This window comes from Amblyomma maculatum, chromosome 9 (assembly GCF_055883805.1).
Source record: "Amblyomma maculatum isolate TAMU_Amacu chromosome 9, ASM5588380v1, whole genome shotgun sequence".
In the NCBI taxonomy this organism is placed as follows: Eukaryota; Metazoa; Arthropoda; class Arachnida; order Ixodida; family Ixodidae; genus Amblyomma; species Amblyomma maculatum.
Window position 1 is genome coordinate 49,917,880 of NC_139352.1, and position 20,924 is coordinate 49,938,803.

At 45.4% G+C, this 20,924-nt stretch overlaps 1 protein-coding gene across 3 annotated transcripts in view; it reads left to right on the forward strand.

The window, feature by feature from the left end:
* Nucleotides 1-712: 712 nt before the first annotated feature.
* The window catches only part of LOC146179028 (uncharacterized), a 42,658-nt gene continuing 22,446 nt past the window's right edge, over nucleotides 713-20,924 (forward strand). The window contains exons 1-2 of one of the 3 annotated variants that reach the window (XM_084578740.1): nucleotides 713-965; nucleotides 19,941-20,057. The gene's annotated coding sequence lies outside the window, so the exon portion shown is untranslated. The remainder of the gene's footprint in view (nucleotides 966-19,940; nucleotides 20,058-20,924) is intronic. The other 2 variants (XM_084578739.1, XM_084578738.1) reach the window with 2 other exon arrangements.

Below are 20,924 nucleotides of genomic sequence, written 5' to 3' on the forward strand. Positions count from 1 at the left end.
CTACAGCAAGTGCTTTTCGTCAGCGTCGAAGGTGCGGCAAACTCCGTTGGCAAAGCACCGCGTCATCACGGACGAACACGCTCGAACGTATACGTCAAAGCCGCTGCCGTGTATCGCCGCGAACCAATGCCAAAGCGAAAAAAAAAATTAAAATGGAAGTAGTATACAATCGTACTTTTTTAGAACACCCTCCAAAATTCTCTGAGCGCTGTGTCTCCGTCACACTCCCAGTGTCCCCTTTTGGCCGTTTTTGCCCATATGTTTGACCCGTTGCGTATAACACCCCCTGAAAAAATAGTTTGGCCTACGACACTGCTTGAGCAATTCGTCAAGTTCGAGCACATGTTTCTAGCCGAAAAGCTGATTTACCGGGTACACGGCCGCTATGAGGAATACAGAGATCACAGAGATCCTGGTGCTCATTACTATTCAGCATGTTCGGTATGCAGGTATCATCTGAACTGGCTTACCGAAAAACCTTATTGAGCGATCAAGGTGTGGGTTGTGTATACACTGCGCAGTATTCTTAGCCTGGGTCCTAGAACCCCAGCACGCCCCAGCGGCAGCTGCTGCTGTCTGTATTACGTCAAGCGCCCTCTCTAGGCTGTCGAACTCATCGCTAATCAGCGTCTAGAGAGCATCGACGAGAAGTAAGACTTATAGCGCCATCTGCAGCGATGTACTACAAACTCATCCGCATCGCGACGTTCGCGCCATCGGCGCGACTTCCTCCGGTTCCTGTGTTTATGCATGGGTGCAACGTGAACCTCTCGTGAGACCACAGCTTTCGTTGTTCGACTGGCACTCGCGGAAACGTAAACATTTGCCGGTTCGCCCTCCTCGCCCTCCATCGCTACGCCGCTCATCGCCGTCCAGCAGCGGCCCAACCCTGGCGCGATCGAGAAACGCCTGCTGAATATCAGTCCTGCCGAGCGCATCAACGGTCGCCGTACCGTCGAGACGAGGTAAGTGACAGCCGTTATGCATGCGTTGATAATGTTTTGCCGGAAGTCTCGAGAGAAAATCCCGCCGCGCGTACTACGTTGATCGTAGTTTTCGAGCCAGCGGTGACAGACACTGTTGCTATCCTAACTAGTGAAAGCCATTCGCATTCAGGAGACTGATCGAATTTGGCGTTAGTTGTTTCGCCTTTGAATGTAAATGTGCCTTAAACAGCGCACGCTACAACGTCTTTCAAGTCATGCACATCGAATATACGCCGCATTTTACGGCACCAACTTTGCATCCGCACTGCGCATGCTTTTTAGAAATGTGTTCCCTCTTCACAGTTGCGGCATACACGGTGAAGTATACAGTATGCGTTGCGTACTGTCGGGGCTCGCTGCATTGTGCGGTGCCTTTCAGCCTTTACTCCAAGCCGGAGCGCCACACATCGACACGAGAGAAATCGCATGCATGTATAATTAAAATGGTCCTTTCTTCATCTGTCTTCACAGTAGATGCTGCTGCAAAGTGGCGCAGCAATCATTTCTTACCAAAGAACTATAGTGTTATACACTCACTTTGACTACCTACAGTACTTGCACGGGCGCGGTATGACGGTAGGTTATCCATGCAAATGAAATGAGCTTGAAAGATGAGCTATTAAATGGCCTCTATAGGGAGCTTGCATGAAGCGCTGCATGCTGGGTAATCCGCCATGATGTTGTCGTTGACACCAGACGACGCAGCACGGCACTGCCACCCAGCCTCCATTAGGGAGCCTAGATGTTTCGCCGCGGCGCCCGGCGGTGACATCTCCTGCCAGGGTTGCCGATTTTGGCCAAAAACGGCCGTCAAGCTTGATGGGCCGCCATTTTGGTCCTGGGCCTAGGAGTGGCACGCTTTGTATATGTAGAACCTGGGTGAGCTAAGAGGAGAAAATGGCCAAAATAACTGATAATGAACATTACGTGGATATTTGTGGGAATCGCCGCTTGGTAATTAAACCGAAATGGCATTCCTTGGTAGAAAATATCGATAGCCGACGCATTGTTTCAATGTGTATCATTACTTGGTTGATGAGCAGCATATACCTAATGTATAGATAAGTGTCCACGGCCACTGCGTAGTTGTGTTTTATTCTAACTACAATACTTCAACTGCTATATAAATTGAAAGGTTATGTAAAGTACAATAGCAATAGAATTATTGTAGGTATAATAGTTAATTGGTTAATTGTGAGTAGAAATGAACTTTGCACTGAAATATCAAATAATATATCAATGGATACCTTGCGTCGACTATAATTGCGCTTGACTATTTCCAATTGTTAATTACTTGCCATTCGTTAATTAACTGTAATTAAAAATTGAACTTCTGACTATAGCATCAAGTCATATATCATTAGATAGCTTATACAGAGCATGTTTGCACTACACTAATTGCCGGTTTAATTAAGCACTGTTAACTAGCTAATTGTGATTAACATTTGAACACTCCTTTAGATAATTTTAGTTAATCACCGTTAATTAGATAATTGTGATTATCACTCGAACTTTAGGCTACAACACCAAGTCATATCAGAGGATAGCTTATATCTAGCACGATTGCAATACACTGATAGCCGGCATTTATTAATTGCCGTTATTTAATTAACTATGATTAAAAGTCTAACTTCAGACTATAGCATCGTCATATATCATTAGATAGCTTATACAGAGCACGTTTGCGCTACACTAATTGCCGATTTAGTGAAGAACTATTAAATAGGTAAAGGTGATTAACATTTGAACTTCAGTTTAGTTAATGGTAGTCAATCACCGTTAATTAGATAATTGTGATTAACACTTGAAATTTAGGCTATGTCAAGTCATATATCACAGGATAGCTTATATCCAATCATTGCAATTGAGCAATTGATCAATTTCGCACCCTAAATTTTTATAATTAACATCAAGCTGGCTTTACATTCTGAGCATTTTGACACCTTTGAACCCCATTTTCCTTTTTTCTGAATTCATTAATTAATTACATTTTATTAACTTGTCATCGCCTATCATACATCAATCCATCATCGATCACTAGAACCACAAATTACCATGATACGATTTTTTACGCGGCCCCCAATTATTTACAGCACATGGCTCAGACTACAACAATAACTACTACTACTATTTCTACTATGCCGACGGCTTTTCTACCGAATGAGCTGTATAAAATACATCACTTATTATTTACCGCAGTGCGGGAATATTTCATGCAGATAGCAGCGAAGAGAAAATCAAACCGCCGCAATGTACGAGCGCCAACGCTTTCCTTCATGCGGAGCGCCCGACCGCGCCGGTTCTGTTCGGGACCAAAATGGCGCCGCTAGCTCATCTGGCAACACTGGTCTTTAGCGGTGGCGGCAAGTGCCCCCACAAAGGATGGCACCATCCTAGGCCGGGAGCCGCGGCGAAACATGTAGGCTCCCTAGCATCTGCCTCCATGCTCCCTAGCCTCCATGTTCGCGTAGTGTGCGCAGACGATGCTGGCGCGATCGGACAGGCCGACTGCTGGCTCTTCATGATTGAAAAAAAAAAAAAAAAAAAAAAAAAAAAAAAAAAAACGCACATCTGCAAGAGGGCAAGAAGGCAAAGGATTGATCTAGCGAAGCCGACGCGAATGGCTCGCACGGGCCAACAGATGCGAGATCGACGCCAATCCGGCCAAGTATCAAGCTATTCGCAGAAATAGAAATCGTGAATGTCGGCGGATGGCCACACGTCCAGACCCGCAGTCGTCTCATCCGGACTTCACCTTTTGCGATTTAGTGTGCGTTCGGCTATTACAGCCCACGACCGCACAGTAGACCATCGTTTTGACACTATGCGCGGCCCGCTCCACGGTCGACTGCTGCACTGTGCAGGAAAATGGCGCTCTCAGCGTTTCGTACAAGCTCCCTATAACATATCGGTGGGAATGCGTCTGTGCGCCAATTACAGCCAGTTTCCAGTGTGCGTCCGTCTATTTCGTTTTCTCTTCCCTTGGTGTTCGCGAACTGCCCACCCCAGGGAGCGAAAAGCACGTTGCTTTTTCCGTTCTGACTAGCGCCGAAAGCTTGCTACTCAGACCTGGTTATGATACTCAAGAAGAAAAAATTGAAACGGGCTCAGCAAAATGAAAAACTAAATACTAAAACAGTTGATCTTCAGTTTTACCGCTGTTCGTAACTGGTAACAGTGTACGCCTGTACGTGCGTGCGTGTCTAGTGTTTGATATGACACCCATTTACTGATTATATTTATATTTACGCGTGAGTGCCTCTGGGTGCATTACTATGGACTCGACGTGGAGCGCAACGCGATAGGTCGCTAGCGTGGGAAAACTCTCCGGACTTGGCGGCACGGTGTTTTGCGCACCGCACGGTTCCCAACTCGGCCTTGGTCGCAGGGACAGCAGGAAATCGAAATGCTAGACGTTCTGCTCCGGCTGTGTCTGCACCACCGTGGTCTGCACTCTGAAAGAATTGCTCTCGTCCTTGGCTCGGTTATCGCCTTTCTCAGCGGCGGCCAGGACACATGGTTTGCAGGTTTCAAACCGGCTGCCCTTAGGAAGAAACAGCATGGTGAAAACGTTTTTTTGTTAACCCATACTTTAATCGAAAGGGGAAATTTCGACCGTGCGTTCGACTAGCATTCTGGCAGAACGTGCGTAGTCGTGACAACTTCCTAAGTAGGTCGTGCTTATAATCCGCCAGCGCTGAACGTTATGGTCATCGCTAGCAGAGTTAACACCGTTCGCACGATTAAGAGCTCTCGTAACGCTTTCTAGCTACATCTGCCTGAGGCTACTCCCTACGGAGTCACCGATCCCGAGATCATCGCGTAGCAGCCAAAATATGTGTTCCTGTCGGGTGCGATTCGTGTGTCGTCGCGGTCGCGTTGTAGTATATCGCAATGCGAATGAACTCGATGCCGTCGGAGAGTACGTGCTGTTGGGATAAACAGTTGTGCCTGCGCTTCTGCTCCCCCTCCCCCTCCCAACCCCCTTCCGCTCATCCTAAACGTAGTACGTTACTTGCCGGTCGAGGGTACGAATTCCACGGAGGTATAACATATGGAAAACGGGTCGTTGGGGTCGCGCGAGCGAGGCCAGAAACACGGAACGCGTTGGGTTATTGTAAACATCGCCATTTCCGGCCGATCGTCCCCTTTTATATTTCGTTTTTGCCATCTTACGGTTATGTCGGTGCTGTCACATAAGTAACTTACTGAGGAGCTAAGATATGCGCCTTCGGCTGCTCTCGGGACAGAGGGTAGAGGCTTATATGCGAGTTCATTTGTGCTTTTTATTAGTTGTAATTTGTTTGTGTCATGTGAAGCCTGTGCGGTGCACGATTTAGTTTCGCTTTTCTTTTCCTGTGTTTTAGAGGGTGATGTGTGCCAGCGATTTAGTTTTCATTTTCATGACAGGTCTATTTGATGCTAGTGCAATCGTCAGCATGCGATTTAGTGTGCATCTCTTGCTTTGCGCTTCCTCGGGTCCCGTACATACGTAGGACCCGCTCGCAGAGAACGGTGGATCTCTGACTGGGAGATTTTCGACGGCTCCTTGTAAATCTCACTCTAAACTTTCGTCCGTCTTCGCTGTAACCGCATTATTGTGATCCATAGTTGTTGTTTCTTCTTTTTTTGCTTTTCAACGTCATCCTCGGCGCCTAACGCCCTTGAAGACGAGGTCATCACGGCAACGAGACTTCCTTACCTCGTTACGAAACTCTTAGCGAGGAAAAGAGAATAACCTCTTCTCTCCCAGTGACGTTTTTCGTTAACCCTGAATGATAATGAACCTTTATTTCCATCAGGTGCTATACAGATGGAGGGCTACGGAAAAAAAGCTGCCACTTGGCGGCTTGACGAGTCCGCAGCCCCATATATAAGGCAGCGTCTAGGCAACACCAGAGAATCAACACGCGATAAACAAACAAACACTTAATCAATGCGGAATAAAAGAAAAGTTCCTGAGCCAGGTAAAACAAACACCGTCAGCACAAAAAGTAAACAAGCGATAAGCATAGCAAGACACTTGTTCTATGCAGAAGAAAAGAAATGCTAGATAAAACAAACACCAGAAAAGTTGATCAGCTTAGTCAAACAGCAAACATGTCTCTGAGTTTAACAGTGGAACAGCTAAATAAATCAAAATTCAGTGATTGATAATAGTTTAAAAGCGATGGCAGAGAATAACACAAACGCTCCATACCAGAATTCAAGCGCGGTGCAGCAACCTTCCATTTTTCTCCACGTCTAGTATTATAACACTTCTCATTTGTTTCTAAATGTGCCAAGGCGTCCAGGCTATGAATATTTTTGTTTACTTCATATTTATACCGAGCACTCAAACGGTAGCGGTATAGCTTGTGAGCTGTAATAACATGAGCACTGTGAAAAAATTCTGCAGTGGTTGCATTATAACCAGCATTGTACACGTGGCGCAGATACCGTTTTTGCATACGGAATATTTTTTGTGTGTTAGAGAATGTAGTTGTGCCCCAGACAAGTTGGCAGTAGTTGACGTGCGAATAGAAAAGAGAATTATAGACCAATAGTTTTGTTTTAGTAGAGAGCATGTATCGGAGACGACCGACTACACCGGTTATCCGAGCAAGTTTGGCTAATACAAAATTCACGTGAGTTTCCCAGGACATATTGGCAGTGAATATCACACCTAGACATTTGAAATGATCAACAATGTCAACAGGATGAGAGTTTAAAACAATATCGGCATGAGGAGGAACAGGTTTATTTTTCGGCCGGAAGACAACAGCTTTTGTTTTATTTTCGTTAATCTTCATGCAATTGGATGAGGACCATTGCTGCAGTTGGACTATGGTGTCATTACAATCAGAGATGAGTTTATCGATATTATTGCCAGAAAAAAATATGCTAGTATCATCTGCGTATATAATAAATTTGGCGTTCTGATTAATGTTAACAATGTCATTAATATACAGGTTAAATAGCAAGGGGCCCAATATGCTGCCTTGTGGAACACCACAAAGCAGCGGCAGGACTCGTGACCGCGAGTTGTTGATTTGGACTACTTGACATCGATGGGATAAATACGATTGTAATAACTGTAGTCCACACCCACGTATACCGTAAAAGTCCAACTTCTGCAGCAGAATGTCATGATTCACCAGGTCGAATGCCTTGGAAAAATCTACAAATAGGCCGACTACTATTTTCTTGCTTTCGAACTGCGTTAAAATATACTCTTTCTGGTGAAGCAGGGCTAACTCTGTAGACATATTCTTCCTAAACCCAAACTGGTGTTTCGTTATTAATTCGCAGTGATCAGCAAAATTTACAAGCCTGCAGTGTATTATTTTTTCGAGAGGCTTAGAAAATATAGGTAAGATAGACACCGGACGGTAATTGCCCAATTCATTTCTGCTTCCCTTTTTAAAAAGCACAACTACTTTTGCAGTTTGCATTTTCACCGGAAATGTCGATGTCGTCAGACATTTATTAAAGATATGCATTAGAACTGGTGCTATGACATCTGCGACATACTTTACTGGTTTTATTTGAATTTCGTCGATATCCCTACTGCTGCTGTTCTTTAAATTTTTTATTGTTGAAATTACTTCCCGTACACTCACTGGCTGTAGAAATATTGATTTTTCATTCCGCGTGCTGATATACCGATACGCATTTGAGGAGCTGCCTGGCGTACTCATGCTTGTAAAGAAATTATTGAAAGCATCAGCCAGTTCCGCCTCGTGCAAAACTTTGCCATTAATCGTTAGTTTAGAAATGCAGCTACGTTGGTTATCGCGACGCAGTAGCGTGTTTAATTTGTTCCAGAGCAACTCACTCGGCACATTTTTGTCGTCCAAAAAACGTGAGAAGTACTCTTTACGTGCATTACGTAGTTTTTTCGTTAGTTGGTTCCTATATTGTTTAAAAACGGTCAGATCATCAGGATGGCGGGTGTTTAAGAATTGTCTGTAGAGCTTATCTTTTGCTCTCATTTGCTGGTACAGTTCATGTGTGACCCATGGCTTTCGAATTTTTCTACTCTTTTTGCGTCTCTTAACAGGAAAATGAGCATTGTACACTCTTTTGAAGGTATCTAAAAAAAACACTGTAGGCGTTGTTAGCATCATGTATGTTCAGGACTTCGCACCAGTCTATTTGAAGCAGCTCATTTCTAAACGCGTTAAGAGCAGTATCGGTCACTGGCTGGTAGAGACTGTCAGCAGACGAACAGTTTCGACTGGGGGCAACTTGTAAACAAAGGAACACGGGAAGATGGTCACTAATGGAACATGATAGGGCACCAGCTTTTATATCTTGCGATGAAAGGTTTGTTATGAATATGTCTAGCAATGATTCACATTCAGTTGTTATTCTGGTTGGTACATTAATAACATTTTCAAACCCATATGACAAGAGAATATTGTTGAAATTTGTACTAATAGGAGTGTTAACGCTCATATCAATATTATAATCGCCTGCGGCGATTATAATATTGATATTATAATCCCCCCTCCCGGCCGAAGGTCAGGTGTGGCACACTTCCCCAGCATGAATCAAGCTGGCAATGTCAAAACTTTGATTGGAGGATGCATTTGAATCTAAAGAAGACCGGCTATTCCGAGAAACTGGCGCGTTATGCATGATGGCCCGAGTTCGGAGCACGACCGAGTGTTATCCCAAACTACGCAACGGCAATCGCTGAGTGCGGAAAGCGCGAAAGCACACGCCGTTAAAATACCGCGATAAAACCACGCATTTTAACACGAGCGCACCCTGCACGCGCAGTTTCCTCGTTTAAGATGGAGCAGGCAGAAATGCAGCGTGCCTGCGCCGCTTATTGTTATCAGTACAGCGCCTAATATCGCACCATTATGACTTGAAAACCGCACTATCTGTCTGCACTCTCTCTAGAAGTCGCTTGCGAAACAAGCCGAATTTAAAGCGTTGGTATTGGGGGCTAGAAGGGGTCATGTCGGAGGTGGGGACCAAGAGGGATTTTTACCAAAGCACTTACGCAAAACATTCAAGTGGCTAAACTACTAGGCCGATTGTTCTGCTACAACAAAACGAGTTTAAATATAAATTAGGTTTTTTTTTTTCTTTTTTTTTCTTTTTTGCGGAACACGTACAGTAGTTGGCTGAAAACGCGCTAAATCTCGTAATTTGTTTGCAGCACGCTTTTCGAGCCCCATGTTGATAACTCCCTTTGCATAGGCAGCGCGACTTTTCAGGCCTTGCTGAAGTCCCCAGCCGCTGTAGCAGACGCTTGCGAAGCAGGCAACGAAGCAGTTCCTTAGCGTCGCCGTCTCGCTGTCTGCAATGGCCCGAAGGGTAGTCTTGCCCAATAGTTGCTTCTCAGCCATTGCTGTTTTTTTTTTTGTTTGTTTTTGTTTTTTTAATACTGATGCTTCTCACTTTTCTTAGTCCGTTTTCTTCTTCAACGTGCAGCCAGCGTAAAAGTCTTGTTGCACTGTCTGGGCATGCTTCCGATTCTTTCGAAGCTGGTATGAAAATCAGCTTGCTTAATGCGGTAGCAGCAATCGCTCTCGCTATCACCCACCAGGGTGAGAAGGCTACTACACAAATAATTACGGACTCGCAAGAAGCATCCACTGTGGCCATCCGCATACTCAAAGCAAGAAAAGTCACCTTTTCGAGATGCTTCATAACGTGGACACCAGGCCATGACACTGTCAATGGTAGCCAACGTGCCGACGCCAATGCCCGAGCATACGCCAACCGGGAGGCGCACAACGACTGGGAACTGGACGCAGTCACTAGACGCTATGGAGCTATCCTTGAACATCAAAGAGCCTTAAGGAGGATCTACCCACCTCCCCACAAAGACCTGAATAGAGAGCAGTCGGTTGCCTGGAGACAGCTAGATTAATACACACTTCAACCTGAGTCTACTCAGTAAAATCCATCCCACAACATATGAGAATAAATGTCCACTATGCGGGGAATACCCTTCACTCTACCATGTTACGTAAGCGTGTCAAAAAAAAAAAAAACAGTTAGCGCCAATAAACACCACACTAACACCGGAGCAGTGGGAGGCTGCGCTGTCCTGCTCGACGCCTGATGACCAGCTCAAACTGATCGACAGAGCGCGCCAGACGCCTAAGGCCACTGGGACCCTGGACGGCCCCACCCACGCCGGGAGAATTCCCTTTGTCTAAATAAAGTTTTTCATTCATTCAGTCATTCAACGTGGCACATCGTGGCTAGGGATGAAAAATTTCCGGAAATTTTGAAGGCCGGAAAAGAAACGAGGAAAAAAAAAAAGGTTTTTTTTTTTTTTCCTGAAAGGTTGGAAAAAAATCAAAAATATTTTTATTTGTATTAATCACGAAAATGCATTGTAGCTGTTTCCTGCTCCCTCATATGTTTGGCCACATTTGCATGGCTATATAAAAAGACAAATGACATTTTTCATGGTCCTAAAAGGATGCTGCCATATCTGTTGCAGCCTCCACAACTGCAAATGAGCGGAAGTGGTTAAAGTTCTGCTGTGTGCACTCCAAGTATACGAATAGGCTTAAGCTTTTTGTAACGAGAGTAAAAAAGCGCCGTTCATTCGTTGCAACGTGCAGCTCGAAGTCTCTATTTTGATAAGCACCACCAGAAATAACAGCAGCAGCAATTCGGAGTAGTTCGAGTGGACAAAGTTCTGGCCTTCTTTCCGTGCCTCCTTTTCTCCAGCATGATTTGTTTTCTTTCTGTTTATATATTCTTCAATTACGATTTTTTTCTTCTAGTGAAATGTTATGTGCAGTTCAATCTATGTCTATTTTTTCCAATCAATCATGTTGGAATAAGGTGTGCTCACGTTCCTGTGTTTTCTTTTCTTCTTCGTGGTACTTTCTAGTCGTTTTATATTTATGCACAAATGTGCTTTTCACATTTCAATTAGTTCTTTTGTACTGTTCGAGGTTTGTCATTTTCACTTGTATCAAACACGTGAAGAAATCAACAGGCCACATTTCTGCATTTTCCTCGTGTTTTTGCCTGTGGTTGCTCTTGCTAGTGCCTTTTTATTCGCATGAATTTAAATGTGCACTGCCAAGTTTACCACATTTCTCTCCAAATCAACCATGTGGAAATAAGTATCGGAAATATTCTTGATTTTTTTTAATATAATCTATTCATTTGATTTCAACGGCTCCCTTTTTATAGCTGTGAAATCTTTACCACTTCAACTTGTCACATATAATTATATATGTGACAAAAAATTGCTGGCCTTTCTTTGCGTGTTTCTCCTTTTCAGTTTGTTCTAGTCAATACGTGTACGTGAGTTGCCACTGTTCATTTTCTTATCTTTCTTAGGCAGCTTAAAGTTAATCGCATTTTTCTATAAATCATTGAGATGGAAAGGAGCATTAGCGATGTTTTCGTGTTCGCTGCTTCCTAAATTGTTCTAGTATGTACATGTTGAGTTTCAGTTCTTTTTTCTTCCTGATCATTTTGTATGCATTTACATTCTATCATGTTGTTTTTTAAAGGGGTTGGTACACCAAGTCTCGGGGCTATAAAAACCGTGCCATGGGCTTCATATGCATGTTACGTCACCCACGGCAACGTTCTGGAGACAACAAACCTTTTACAAAAATTTTAATTCAGCTCCAGGGAGTCGTTAAATGCTCTTTCTCCCGATCGAGGGCCATCGTTAGCACGACAGTTACTGACGTATGAAGCTCTGAAAGGTGTCCGTGAGTATTAGTGACGTCACATCACAGTATCATGGCGTAATACAGTGCGTAGTGACATGCGACAATGTTCAGCCGCTGCGATCAGTCAATGGGCTGATAGGCAGGTGCCATCGCTTGTTTGCCGCCATCGGCGCCCGAGCCAAACCTTCTAGCCAATAAGACTAGGCCTGACTAGCTCTTCTTTGTACTTTATTTTAAATACAAAAAAGAACGATATTACAGTTCATATGTTGATGCTGCGAAACTCAGCGGAAGAGAGATAAAGAAAAATTCGGCATACTGGTGTTTCAGTGGACTAGCATTTATCACGAAGCCTTCCAATTAAGCCTAAATTGGCCAAATAATACTAAATAACAGGAAATAAAAATATTGTTCTGCAGCCTTCTCACTGTTATTTTATATTTAGAAGCAGCCATCTATCAACTGTAAGGGTTAGCACAAACTTTTAAGTTTGTGCACATACTTTACATGGGTTTCTTCTTGTTCTTCATGCCTCGGGAAAAAGAGAAAAAAGAAATTTCCAAAATTTCCTGCTATGTTTTTTTCCCAAGCCATCCCATCTCTAATCGTGGCAACGTGGACTCTACCGTCGGTGTCACTTTACAGCGTTTTCCGTTGTACTTGCACACGTGATGTAAGGATTAGCGCCATTCATCCGCCTCTTTACATTTTAACCGGCGCAGTAGTAACCACCTAAATAGCCGCTCTACGCGCGACGCGGCGGGGACGTCGGGGTCTTTTGTCCGGACGCCGTTCGTTGTTTCGCTAAAAGCTCGTTTCCGTGTTCTTTTTTTTTTTTTTTTTTTTTTTCAACCGAAGTGAACAACAAGTCTCCCTTATCATTTGACGGTCGCGTTTCCGTCCGGCCGCAGATTGCGGGAAGAATGCATTCTCCGTGGCCGAGTGCGGATCGGCCACATGTTCGGGGCGCGAAGAAGGGAAAACAATGTTCGCGCTTCGCGGCTTTTTTTAAAGAGTTAAGCTTGTGTGGGGCACGCTTGCAGATTGTCACAAACCCCCGCCTTTACGGTCACAAGAGGTGCGGGATCCTCTTTACGATTACTCGTCGTTCCTCTATGAGGGTTGTGAACACATTTAAAAGTTAGGCCGGTCAACCCGTGAAGCACGTGTGTCGGTGTGTGATTGAGGAATAAGTACAAATAGGTCACTTTCTTTTACAAACAATTAAAGGTTTATAAATAGCAGACCAAAATTACACTGATAATAATAGAGTACAATGAAAGAGAATACAACGCCACGACAAGATATTGATAAAGACGAAGAAATAAATGATAAGAGAAAAAAAAAATAACCCGACAATGAACAAAACACTGTGATAAAAATATGAAGACTATAAAGATAATAAAGCAGGTATTTCAGATATTATAAGTATGAGCAAAAGTTACATAAGAACACAGCGTAAAATACTACTAAGTCAGGTCAAAAGTTAACAAAGCGAAAATAATGTTCGATTGAACAACAGTCCGAAATTCTCACGTCTTTCTTGTTTGCTGAGGCGTCGAAGGCTGTGTTGCTCGGTAGCGGCGGCCGTGCAGGTGCAGAGGACGATGCGTCGATCGCGGGCCCGAAGAACACAATACGCTTTCGGAGCACCGCGGAGTGGCCGGAAGTTTGAATCTTCCCAAACGCACTGGTGAGGGCGTTCTGCTGTCGGTTATTTTATACCCTCGGCCGACTACGCAGCAGCCGCGTCAAGGACAGGCGGTCACTGCCCCATCGGCTTGTCGAATCTTGTCCAGAGGAGCGACGGAGTCCCGTGAATTTCGCTCTATATTCCAGCCATAAGCTCCCGCATCTTCCGCTGTATAATAGGTGAGTCAGCTTGTGACACTGCCCCCCACTGAAGAATATTGCCTCGGAATATTCTAGAACTCCACAAGCGCCGAGAACGATGTTATTACGCCCCTATAGAGGGGTGCAGTAGATTGGGTCCGTTCAGTGCACTGAAGATCGTTCGTCACTCACTACCGTTCATGACGCGCACCATATACGCACTGATCTGAACCCGCACACACCACAACACTGTAGTTCTTCAGTCACGTCTTGCGCACATGTCACAAGTCACGGATCACTGATAACAATCAAGTGCACATATATACAGGCACATCGTGTACGATTTTCATTACACAATCAACACAATGCAGCTATGCAGTAGTGCAAGCTTAACAACTATTCCAGCCGGCTCATGTAATCTGCTCCCACGTTCTCGCTGCCTTTAATATACTCGACTCGGAAGTTGTATTCCTGAAGCTTAATACTCCAGCGAAGAACGCGGCTGTTTGCAGATTTTGTTTCTTTTATGAACTTCAAAGGCTGGTGATCCGTCTGAACGAGAAACCTTCTCCCGTAGAGGAAGACTTGAAATTTCTCGATTCCCCAAACGAGCGCTAAAGCCTCTTTCTCAGTGGTTGAATAGGCTACCTCTCGAGGGAGCAACTTGCGGCTCGCATAGGAAACTGGGTGCAGGATTCCGTCATGCGATTGAAGCAGAACGGCTCCAACACCTCTATCAGAAGCATCTGTTCGCAGGACGAATTCCCGGTCAAAGTCTGGCAATTTCAGAATTGGTGCCTCAGCCAGTTTTTCCCGCAAGTTCTTGAAAGCCCGTTCTTGCTCGGGGCCCCAGCTCACGACTGAAGGTTGACCTTTCCGTGTTAGATCTGACAGAGGACAGGTTAGGTCAGCATAGTTTGGGATGAAATCACGGTAGTAACCCGTGAGTCCTAAGAAGGATCGGACCTGCTTCTTTGTTGTCGGCCGTGAAGCTTCTTGTATCTTCTGTAGGGTCTTGGTGAGGGGTGACAATTCTCCGGACGCAATTTGGTGGCCCAGGAATGCGACGGTTTCCATTCCAATCTCGCATTTCAGCGGTTTGATGGTGAGACCAGCCGCTTCAATTCGAGCAAAGACCTCGTACAATGTTTGGAGATGCTGTTCCCATGTCGCACTGGCAATGAGAACATCGTCGAAGTAGTACGCCACGTCGGGAATATCGGCCAAGATGTTCCGCATCAGCTTCGTAAAAATGGCTGGCGCCGTCTTGATACCGAAGGGCATATATCGGAATTGAAAGCGCCCCGTGCCAACCGTGAAAGCAGTCATCGCCTTTGAATCGGGTGACAACGGTACTTGCCAATATCCCTTGGATAAGTCCAGCTTGGAAAAGAATTTCTTGCGGCCTACCGAGGCGATAAGGTCGTCCGCACGTGGTAAGGGCTCGGCGTCGTCTGCGATGACTTCGTTTAACTTCCGAAAGTCAATGCATAGCCGATGCGTCCCGTCGGGCTTGCGTACGGCGATCACAGGGGAATTGTAGGGCGACTCCGATGGCTCAATGATGTCTAATCGGAGCAAGTCGTCCACTTCTGATGCAATTGCCTGTCTCAAAGCGTACGGTAGCGGATATTGTTTTACATTTATCGGCCGGTCGCTCTGTAACTTCAGTTGGCACTTGATTAGCGTGGTCTTTCCCGGAAGGTCCGAAAATATACCTTCGTACTGTTGCAGAAGTTTCTTGGCTTCATTCTGCTGTACGTGGCTCAATCTCTCGGAAATGTGTACATCCCCGATAGACTGTGTCTGGGAGGGCTTAGGAAGCTCAATCTCTCCAGCGTCTGTGTCTTCTTCTGCCGATATTACTGCACCGACAGCTGCAACAATGGTGTCGTCTTTCCTTTGAAGGACGCCGTTAGCAATGAAAAACTGGTGGCTACCCTTTCCTTTCTTCGCTTGCGGCGGGCCTACGCGATCGAAACACGAGCGTAGGGTCGCGTCATTCTCTTGCTCTTGAACCAACTCTTCGCGGCATACACTAGGGAGGCCTTGCAGGACTTTAAGCTTTTTCAGCGTTTTATCCTTGCACGTCTGCGCTCTAGTCACTACCGGACAAGCTTCAACGGCATCCGAAATGGGTGCGGGGCTCTCGGTGTCAGGCGCTAGCTCTTCAACTTTTACTGCAGTGGACTTCGTAGTCTCGCTTTCTGTTGTCTTGTGCCAGTTCGGATCGGGGTCGTCTGCTGGCCTAGCACCTTCCACATTTCCCAGCACCAAATCGTACAAGGGATTCTCCATACACTTAGCGAGAAGTCGTCCCTGAAAGTACGGGGTGTCGACATCGACCCAAGCTTCTGGGAGCATTAGGACTGAGCGGTCAAGTAGGTAAACTGGAGACTTCGTATCGGTGATATCTTCTTTCCGTACTAAGTCCTTTCTTACCACCACCGTGTTGCAGCCTGTGTCTCTCAGGACTCGGACTGTCTGGCCTCCGATCATGCCGGCTACGACAGGTAAGCATTCCCTGACGGCGCATTCTTTACTGGTGAACCCAACGTTGATGACGGGGATCTTCCCTCCATCCTTAAGTTCGAGGTATCCGTTCTCAACACATACTGCAGCGGACTCCCGATTTTCTTCTCTCTGTTTCGGGGCCCCATTTGCCCAGCATCTCCAGCTTGGATGACCTGGTTTTCCGCATTTGTGGCATTTCTTGGGCGGTCCCGATCCGTCGGATGGGGCGGCCCAGCAATTTTCGGGGCGGTGTCCCGTGCGTGAACAAATAAAACATTTCTTTTCATCGCTGCTCTTCGCATCCGATGATTGAAGCAAATTTTCCCTTCTCTCGGTCGTCTTGGAGACGGCGTTTTCTGCCTTATTCTTCGGGGTGCTTCGCTTTCCGAAGTTTGACCAGCCATGGGCCTCCACATACTTTTCTGCCCTTGCTACTGTTTCAGAGAAGGATGTGTCCTTCTTTTCTTTCAAAAACATTTGTAGCGGAGTGGCGCAGTTAGAAAGGAACTGTTCCTTTAGAATCAGGTCAAAGAGATCTGCGTACTCTTTCTTTGTGTCCGACAGCTCTATCCATCTGTCTAGGAAGTTCTGAAGACGCGTCACGAACTGTGAACACGTTTCCTCGTTCCGGGGACTAGCAGACCTGAATTTTTCTCTGAACCCTTCCTCTGTCATACGGAAGCGAATCATGAGTGCCTGCCGGAGCTTGTTGTAGTCCAAGCACTCGGACGCAGACATGCGACTAAAAACGCTGAGCGCTTCGCCGCTTAAACATAGACTAAGGGCTGTAGCCCACTGGTCGCGAGGCCAATTCTGACTCTCAGCGACGCGCTCGAAACGCATGAGGTAAGCGTCAAGGTCGTCCCTGCCCTCATTAAAAACCGGCATCAGCTTGTGCGGGCTTATGCGTTCGGGCCGAGCAGCTTGACTCTCCCCCGTTTCTGACCTTGTCTCTCCGGTGCTGTTAGCGTCAGTTGCCGGATTATTAGGTAGGTCTCGTCGGAGTATCAGTAACTCCTTTTCTTTTTCCATCTCCGCCATCCGTAACTCCTTTTCTTTCTCCATCTCCGCCATCCGGAGTTTAGATTCTAGTTCTGCCTCCTCTTTCCGCCGCGTACGTTCCTCATTGCGTTCTTCTCTGCGACGAGCTCGCTCCTGATCTACCCATTTGAGCAGCTCTTGACCCTCAAAGCCAAAAGTTCGGCCATACTCAACAAGCCGTTCTAACTCTGCATCAGCCATGTTAGGTGGAAAGCGTTATGCAGTGCTAGGATACAACACTAAAAAAATTGCACCTACTCCTCTCTCCCTCACCGACACTTGGTTGACCAGTCCTGTTCGCGGACGCCAATTATGTCACAAACCCCCGCCTTTACGGTCACAAGAGGTGCGGGATCCTCTTTACGATTACTCGTCGTTCCTCTATGAGGGTTGTGAACACATTTAAAAGTTAGGCCGGTCAACCCGTGAAGCACGTGTGTCGGTGTGTGATTGAGGAATAAGTACAAATAGGTCACTTTCTTTTACAAACAATTAAAGGTTTATAAATAGCAGACCAAAATTACACTGATAATAATAGAGTACAATGAAAGAGAATACAACGCCACGACAAGATATTGATAAAGACGAAGAAATAAATGATAAGAGAAAAAAAAAATAACCCGACAATGAACAAAACACTGTGATAAAAATATGAAGACTATAAAGATAATAAAGCAGGTATTTCAGATATTATAAGTATGAGCAAAAGTTACATAAGAACACAGCGTAAAATACTACTAAGTCAGGTCAAAAGTTAACAAAGCGAAAATAATGTTCGATTGAACAACAGTCCGAAATTCTCACGTCTTTCTTGTTTGCTGAGGCGTCGAAGGCTGTGTTGCTCGGTAGCGGCGGCCGTGCAGGTGCAGAGGACGATGCGTCGATCGCGGGCCCGAAGAACACAATACGCTTTCGGAGCACCGCGGAGTGGCCGGAAGTTTGAATCTTCCCAAACGCACTGGTGAGGGCGTTCTGCTGTCGGTTATTTTATACCCTCGGCCGACTACGCAGCAGCCGCGTCAAGGACAGGCGGTCACTGCCCCATCGGCTTGTCGAATCTTGTCCAGAGGAGCGACGGAGTCCCGTGAATTTCGCTCTATATTCCAGCCATAAGCTCCCGCATCTTCCGCTGTATAATAGGTGAGTCAGCTTGTGACACAGATAGCGAATTGGCATCCGTTCTTCGACAGGGCCGGTGGCCTGCGACGTGGCGCGGTACGAGCAATGCCCGGTGTCAGCGCGCCCATTTGCTAGCCTCATCTAGAAACGTGTAGCGGCACCTTGCCTGTCTCGGGGAAGGAGACAGGGAAGGGGGGAAGGGGGGGGGGGGGGGGTCGCGGTTCCTGTTGCGGGTGGGCACTCGTCGCCGCGTTTACAAGCTGTGTACTGCGCCGAGGCCGGGGCTTTTAGGGAGAGAGCAAAAACACATGTTGTGAACCTGGCTGGTTTGACGAGACTCCTCCTGCTCGCGGCTTGGGAACAATTAAACTTTTTTTTTTTTTGTTCGCGCGATGCTCTGAGCCATCGCGACAAAGATAGGGATTTTGGTCTCGACCGGAGCCAGACACGCGGATCGTGCTCTCGAGTAGCCATGGAGTGCGTTCACGAGGCGGCCGGTGAGATATCATGCTTTCTTTCTAATTCTTTCTTTATTCAATGCTGCGAACCTTGTACAGGTCCAAGCAGGGTGGTAACATGGCAACAAAACAATAATAACAAAGGTTCAGTTCAGTTCAGTCGTTCAGTCGTGTCCGACTCTTCGTGACCCTATGGACCATGACACGCCACGCTTTCCGGTCTCTCACTATCTTCCTAACATCACATAACTTCATCTGCAGTGCCTCGAGGATGCCATCTAGCCATCGCGTTCGCTGCCTACCCCTTCTCCGGCGACCCTCAACCTTTCCCAACATCAAATCTTTCTCCAGCGACTCCTCTCTTCTCATCAGATGACCAAAGTAGCTTAGCTTTAACTTTAGAATTTGACCCTCCAATGAGCAGTCAGGGTTTATGGTCGACAATATCGACTGATTTGATCTTCTGGCAGTCCAAGGAACTCTCAAGAGTCTTCGCCAGCACCACAATTCAAACGCGTCAATTCTTCGGCGGTCAGCCTTTTTCACAGTCCAACTCTCGCATCCATACATCACAACTGGAAAGACCATAGCACGAGTTATACGGATCTTGGTTGGCAGACTAATGTCTCTGCTCTTTACTAGGCGGTCAAGACTAACCATTGCTCTCTTTCCCAGAAGCAGGCGTCTCCTAGAAAACCTAGCTGTGGCCAGTCACAATAACAAAGGTAATAAACACCAAAGTGTGGAGAAAGGCAATAATGAATCATTCCAGTCGGTTACTGTGCGAGGAAAAAATGAAAACTTGAATAAATCAGTTCGTGCGAATTACGGCGTCCGCGAGTTAGGATGATGGTGGCGCGTATGCCTCGACGATAAAAGCGACAGATATGGTGAAGGGTTAGTAGCTAGGTCTCGATTCCAAAGCGCGGAACGAAATTGCAAGCGTAAATTTTTTCTTCGTTGTTCAAGACATTCAATACCATTAACGTGCATTAATTCAGAGGGTGAGTCATACGGAGAAAATTTAGAGTAAATAAACCTCACCGCTTTTCTTTGTACCTTTTCTAAACGGGTGATATTGTGTTTAGTGAACGGGTCCCAAACAACGCATGCATATTCAAGTTTCGGTCTAATCAGTGAATTATAAGCAAGTAGTTCATATATATACTCATTGTAAATAGTCTTCTGTATATATAAAACCTATTTACCAGTGTTGAATGAATGAATGAATGAATGAATGAATGAATGAATGAATGAATGAATGAATGAATGAATGAATGAATGAATGAATGAATGAATGATAGAATGTTTATTCCGCTTTTGTCGTACAAAAGCGGAGTCCCCTGTCTTCGCTACAGGTCTCTTCCTACTGGCTCAGTACTTCGTTGGAAGAAAGAACAGAAGAACAACCACTCCGTAGAGAGAAGAAGAAAAAGGACCACTCCTTACTCGTGAGCACTTGTGTCCTCAGTTTTACGTAGGCGCGTTTGTAGCTAATATTTGTTAGCCGGTGCTGGATGTTTTGTATATTTTGTTGGCGTGCTCTATTTAATATTGGAATGTACTGTGGCCCACTATTTTGGTCCTAGCAGGAGTGGCATTACATAGATAAGCATACAAACAAGAGTATAAAATAATGACTTCACCCGGAAAACTGACAAGAGATGTAATGTAATGGCATGAATTCAGTAGCCAAAGTACAAAAATAAAAAGAATCAAAAAAAAAATTCAGGCACATGGATATCAATCATTCTATCATCATCCAAATAGAAATGGAAAGTTTGACGATGTAACCAAGCTTTCTGGAAGGCATATTCCAATCCGAAACTGTACGTGGATAAAAAACGTGCATAAAAGGTTTCGTTTTTCAAATATTTGCTGTTCGTCTAGTGCAGAGATTTTCAGACGCATGGCGGGGGGCTGAAATTTAGTTGGTTACCATTTTATTTTATATGGGAAAAGTAAATGGGGGGGGGGGGGGTGATTCTAGGGGCAGAAAGTTGTTAGCAATCACGAGGTTAGCGGGAGAATCTATTAATTTATTTTTACCAAAGATTAATCTAACCGCATCTTTTTTTTTATCTGTTGAAGTCAAGATGGTATCATTTTTTCCGTCAAAGTACCATATGATCGAAGCCTACTCAAGTTTAGGCCTCATGTATGTGTTGTAATTTAGAAGTTTAAATTGGAAGGAGCATCTTTGTGTCATAAAAAGCAGTTTTTTTTTTTTAACTTTGATGAAGTAATATTAGAAATTTGGATACACCATGACAGATTCCCTAGCGTTCCCTCGCGGCATAGAGCAAAATGCAACGTAT